At 45.9% G+C, this 6,065-nt stretch overlaps 1 protein-coding gene across 2 annotated transcripts in view; it reads left to right on the top strand.

Annotated features, from left to right (window-relative positions):
* The first annotated feature begins 540 nt into the window (after nt 1–540).
* LOC101847804 (probable tubulin polyglutamylase TTLL1) overlaps nt 541–6,065 on the top strand; it is a 31,638-nt gene continuing 26,113 nt past the window's right edge. The window contains exon 1 of one of the 2 annotated variants that reach the window (XM_005093558.3): nt 541–669. The gene's annotated coding sequence lies outside the window, so the exon portion shown is untranslated. Of the gene's footprint in view, nt 802–6,065 lie in introns of both variants that reach the window. The other variant, XM_005093557.3, reaches the window with a different exon arrangement.

Below are 6,065 nucleotides of genomic sequence, written 5' to 3'. Positions count from 1 at the left end.
ACATTATGACATTGTAGACTCTTTGTCAATACACACAATCAGTATCGAATTTGGCAAGGCTAGAGTCAAGGCCATAGACTACTATAAAATCTAATAATATCCTAGATTACATGTTTTGACGTATGTCCGGTTCCCACTTGACCTCTCATTAGCATAATTAACTTTTATTTAATGACGTTGAAGGGCAAAGGGAGGGGAGGGGGTGTTGTTTATGCCCAACAATAACCAATTAAGTTTTTTTCCTCCATTAATGTGAAATGGTGTGGCCCTTGGTGCAAACTGTGCAGTTGTTTATTCGGAAAAAAATCACAACCGGCGGCCATGATAGTGTACTTTCTAAAAGTACATGTCTATGATATTAGTCTTCTGTGGTGGTGTAGGCCCCCAGGATGATAGTACATTAAGAAAACAAAAATGTAGATCTAGATTTGAATGTTTCTCTCTATCAGTAAAGATAATTCTGAACAATATTTCATATAAAAATGTTACATTAGACATGGGTTAAACAAGAAGTGGTGCATCTTTTATAATAAATTTGTGAATAAGTTCAGTAAATAGAATACTTATTCGCCAATGTAGGGAAATAAGGCTTTCACCGAAATTCCGAAATAGATTAGATCGATACATGTTCAAGATGGCGGCTCATGGAAACTAAGGACGCGAACCGCTGTATGTTTGGAGGAATGTGCATGTGGAATATTAAAAAAATGTGCAGACATTAGGTTAGGGATACATGAAGTGTTACTTTTATTGTGCTACTATCCAGAGTACCTTCTGCCATCAGAGGAAAAAACAAACAAGGTTGAGTAGACCTAGAAATCTGATATCTAAATGAGTCCTGCCTGGGTCAACATATTATCTTACTAGATCTAGATCTAGATCTAGATCTAACTTCGTAACTTGTCTCTAGAGTAAGAGACTTGACTACTACTTAGTCTAGAATCTATAGGTCTACTTAACACATGAAGCTGTCGATCACCTAGCACACCTCTGTGATTGGCCCAAATATAGATAATGTATTTCCGCCATCTATTTTTGTCGACTTCCACAGCTTCCCCCAAGTCATTGGCCCAAGACTCTTGTTTCTCTCACCAGTAACTGACTAGATCTAGAATTCTAGATCTAAATCTAGATCTAGATATCTAGATCTCACCGTGTTTGTTATTTTTGGTATTAATTTATGTTATCTTTTATTTAAACAATCTCAGAAATTCTCGTTCCATAAATTTACCTTCTCCTCAAAGTTGCACTCACACATGCACACAAGTGCGTGCGCATACACACACACACACACACACACACACACACACAAACACACACGCTTGCGCGCACACACACACAACTGCACGCACACTCTGATGCACACACGCACACACACACGCGCGAGTGCACACAGCCCATGCAGTCTGCAATGAAACCTATTATATCTAGTGACGTAGCCCATCACACAAACTGGCCTGGGAAGCCCCGGAACGACGAAAATAGATGGTAGGAATACGTCATGATATATTTTGGCCAATCACAGAGGTGTGGTAGGTGCTCGCCGCTGCTTCATGTATACATGACTAGAGTCTAGATGTCTTATGGCTGCCTTTATTCTCCCATCATGGTGGGAATTTAAAGTGTAATGAGATGACAAGGGCTAGATCTAATCCTAGATTTAGATTCTACTCGTTATCTATGGTTGTGTGCAATACTTATAGTTTCGAGCGGGAATGATGTGTGTGGGACTTAAAGGTTTTGGAGCTGCATCCACTGCGTCGACCCACCTGAAGTTGCGGCAATCCCTGCTCAGCCTAAGTCGCGGCTCGGAAGGCCAGTTCGAATTCTGCGTCTCTTTTTATACCCCATGCGCCTTTTACTCACTACCCTGAGTTCCTACACTCATTTCACGTACTTGTGGCTTGCCAGGTAATCGCAGTGAATTAGACCACAGGCCCCTTCGTCTCATTGATCAATACAATGAAAACCAACTCCCCACTTAAAGAGCATCATCTTCAGTTTCTGCGGTTTCCCCCCGCCCCCTTACCCCTGATAGGTCTAAGGTCTGAGACATGCCACGACATATGATCAACCTCTACGTTGTTCGCGGAGTTCACCTTCGTGACAACCCCGAGGCCCGACTCTGATGTGCATTTCGCATTATCCGGCTTGACCCAGACTTCCTTGCCAACACTAAACGAGGCCGTTGGGACTGAGTTTCCACACTCTGGTTTTAAGGGTGCCTCATCAGGCTGCCTCCACTCATATGTCATAACTGACTTGTGCAGAATCGAGTTTTTGTGCTGCTGACTCCTGGGAGAGCAATCGTAGTAATACACAGCTACCAATGGTGAGATGTTCCCCCTCTCTGCCATAGCTTTCATAGTTCGATGATTTTGCTCGACTATCCCGTTTCCGCTAGGCCTATACGCTGCCCTGAACATGGCGTTCGTGTTTCAGTCCTGCAGGAACCCTTCAAATTGCTCTGACCTAAATGCTGTGGCATTATCGATCAGAACCTACTGGCCCCTTTTCGTGAAACACTTGCCTCAACGTGTCAATGATGTGTTGAGCAGTTTCACCTTTCAACCGTCGCCAAATCACAAATTGACTAGGTCCACAATCCAACATGGTCAGGAATGAGACACCACAGTAGTGTGTAATGTCAATCGCTAGCCGCTCCCAGGTCCCGCAAACCCCCAATTCCCCGACATCGTAGACTCCAGAAGCAGGGTCTATACTACTACACCTCTCGCTGTTCTGGACCACCCACTTCACCTTCTCCTTGGTGATCTGCGGATCCACCTTTGCCAGGTACCATGATCTCTCGACGCCCATGTGGTGCTTATCGTGCAGTTGCTTAACTGTGGCCGACCCTGAGAAACATGCTACCGAACCGTTGCACTCGCTGCAAGTCCTCGTCCATGACCTGGGGACTCTGGTCAATTTATCAGCCTTGTTGTCCCTCGAAGCCACAAGCCTGACGTCCATTGCAAGTCCTAGCTCCTCGACCAAGGCCTTCAGTGTCGTCAACCTCTGTTTGATCAAGATCTCTGCTGCACTGCTCGTCTTGATCCTCCTTTCCTCTGACAGCATCACCTTGATCAATCTGCGTACGGTGGCCGAGTCTGTCAGAACCACCATCCTCTGCAGTCTTCACTTGACCCCCAAATTAATCCCCTTTAGCACTGCCTCTAGCTCGGCCACGTTAATGTGATGAAAATCCCCACTTTTGCGCATCGAAGCCCCATCCTCCACCTGCACGTCGCCAATTTCTACCATCACTCCCATCGCGATTTCGCTTGCATCGCACCATACAACACCCTGTTTGGATCGGCCCACTTTCCACTTTCCTCCCACTGGGTCATGCTGTGCCGCTTGCTTCACAATGTCCTCCATCACTGACTGCGCCCTGTCCCCAACATAGTCGTCCCAACTGGTTCCCTTGACCTGACGCTTCTCAAAGCTGGAAGCCAGGCGCACCCATCTGGTTAAGGGGTAGTGCCCCACCAACTTCCCCCAAATTGAAAACGGTTCCCGTTTACTCAGCTTTCTGTCCACCTTTGGTACCTCTGCGTTCCGCCAGAACACCAGTGACCCGTTCTCGTCCCTCATCAACTTCAACCGGAGTGCCGACCCACCCTCCAACTGTGCTGCGGGTTTAGCTTCCAGCCCATATGACTTCAAGTGTGAAATCACATTCTCGGTGTTCACCATGGACACGTCCACCAGTATATGGTCGATATACCTGCTTGTGTCCTTTTGGATCTCCTGGGACTATCTAAGCACTGTCTTCAGCACCTTTGTCATGATACAAGGTGCAGAGTTATATCCGAACCCCAACCTCGTCAAACAGTAGGTTCGGCCCTTGAATCACACCAGCTGAAATCTCCAAAGCTCTCGCCTCTCCCGAATTTGTAGGTAGGCTGCCTTCAAATTCACTATTTGAGTCTCCCCACAAACCCTTCTCCTCTCACGGAGAGTGTCCACGCAGACATCGATTAGCTCGTCCCCCCTGTAGCATTCTACCAGTTTGTTGAGTCTAACACTGGCCTGACCTTTTTCTTCGTGGACTGTTTCACCACCAAAAGTGTGATAACTCCCCCTGCATCTTCTTCCCAAGGAACGAGGGTCCCCTCCTTTTTCCACTGCTCAACTTCTTTCTCAAATTTTTCCTGTTTTGCACAATCTAAGCCCCTGTCATAGAGTGCGACTCTATTTTTCAAGTTCGGTGTCCCCTGGCCTGCCCCTTTAAAAAAATACCTGACCGTCCATACTTCACCATCAAACTTTGCATCGAAATCATTATCACGAATAACCAATTCTTCCCTTTGACAGGTTTGTTCCCCTGCTGGCACCCCTACAACCAAACACGCCACCCGTTTTCCAAACTGGATCTTGTGTTGCCCCACCGTCACCCCTCCTAGCTGTCCGATTACATCCATGCCAATCAGCACAATATGCCCTTCCCCAACTCACCTGTAGCACACGAATGACTTTTTCTTGCTTAACTTCTCTGGGCACTCTCTAACAAAATGACCGCGCTCACAAATGAAACACTTCACCTGACTGTTCTTGTACTGCATCATTCCCCCCCCCCCAGATATTTTGTTTCCCCTTGCCTGATCTACCGCTGCGGCTGCAAGCCCCCCACCCACTACTGCGCCCTTGGTTGTCGCAAAACGCTTCCTTCAAGTTCTTCTTGATGAGCTTTATGCTCCCGTTTTCTTCTTCGCTCATCTCTAGATACACAGCTAGTGCTCCCCCCTCCAAGTACTATGGGATAAAACTGGCCACGTCTTCAATGTGGGTCAGTTTTGCCACCAACTCTACCTTCTGCAACCAAGCCTCGACGTCACCCTCCCTAGCAAACGGTTTGAGCACATCATACTTGATACTTGGGCCTATGGCCATTTTTAACCTTCTAGCCATCACCGCAAAACCCCTAGATCTGGATTACTACAACTAGATCTAAATCTAGGCCTAGATTCTAGGTCTAGCTTAGCCTAAGGTCTTAACGATCACGATCCCGCCTGGCCCCCACGCCACACGTCAAATGAGTGCCGAAATAGCTTGTAATGAGATGACAAGGGCTAGATCTAATCCTTGATCTAGATTCTACTCGTTATCTATGGTTGTATGCTATACTTAAAGTTTCAAGCGGGAACGATTTGTGTGGGTCTTACAGGTTTTGGAGCTCCATCCACTGCATCGACCCACCTGATGAAGTCGCGTCGATCCCTGCTCAGGCTAAGTCGCGGCTTGGTAGGGCGGTTCAAATTTTGCGTCTCTTTTTGTACCCCCCGTCCGCCTTTTACTCATTACCCTAAGTTCCTACGCTCATTTCACATGCTTGTGGCTTGCCAGGTAATCGCAACAAATTAGACCACAGTTTTCAACGATGGAGTTTATTGAATCTATCAGCAATGTTCACAATTCTGAAACAGATAAGACGAATGAGCATTGCAATGTATAGTCATCTCGTCCAGGATTACTATAATAAGTCTTACAATGACATACCTCCTACACCTATCTGATCACGGCCCTATATAATCCTATGATAATATCGGAGTGTCTATGTACACGGTAACCGGGCACGTTGTCTCAGAGTCTACGTACACGGTAACTGGAAAGTCCACCCTCGTTCTTCACAGAAGTATCGTGTTGTGGGAACTCCAACATTCTCCGATGTGTGCATTATGTAAGGCCACGTTGTTTGACAATAGCCATTTCAGCTGCCTTTTTTTCTCTATCCAAGTTCGTAGTCAATTACCTTGTACACATAGATACTCCCTTATAATATAACTCGATAATGACCACGTCCAATTAAAGTACAAATATAGTGAATTACTTCAATTTCAATTTGCTCCACAGGAATGTGAAGAATCTATGAGTAGCTATTTGTCTTGTTTTATACAGAACCACATGTAATCTTAACAGTTTTTATGGATGGGCATGTCAGATTTTTTTTTTCTCACTTTTTCGGTAGTTCCCCCCCGCCCCCCTCCTTATTTGGACCTAGATTAGACCTAGATCTATAATTATAATGTTTGATGTGCGGCGAGCGAGAGATATCAAACCTT

This window comes from Aplysia californica, unplaced genomic scaffold (assembly GCF_000002075.1).
Source record: "Aplysia californica isolate F4 #8 unplaced genomic scaffold, AplCal3.0 scaffold00066, whole genome shotgun sequence".
Taxonomy (NCBI): Eukaryota; Metazoa; Mollusca; class Gastropoda; order Aplysiida; family Aplysiidae; genus Aplysia; species Aplysia californica.
The sequence above is the reverse complement of the archived record's forward strand: the minus strand, read 5'-3'. Positions and strand labels throughout refer to the sequence as shown.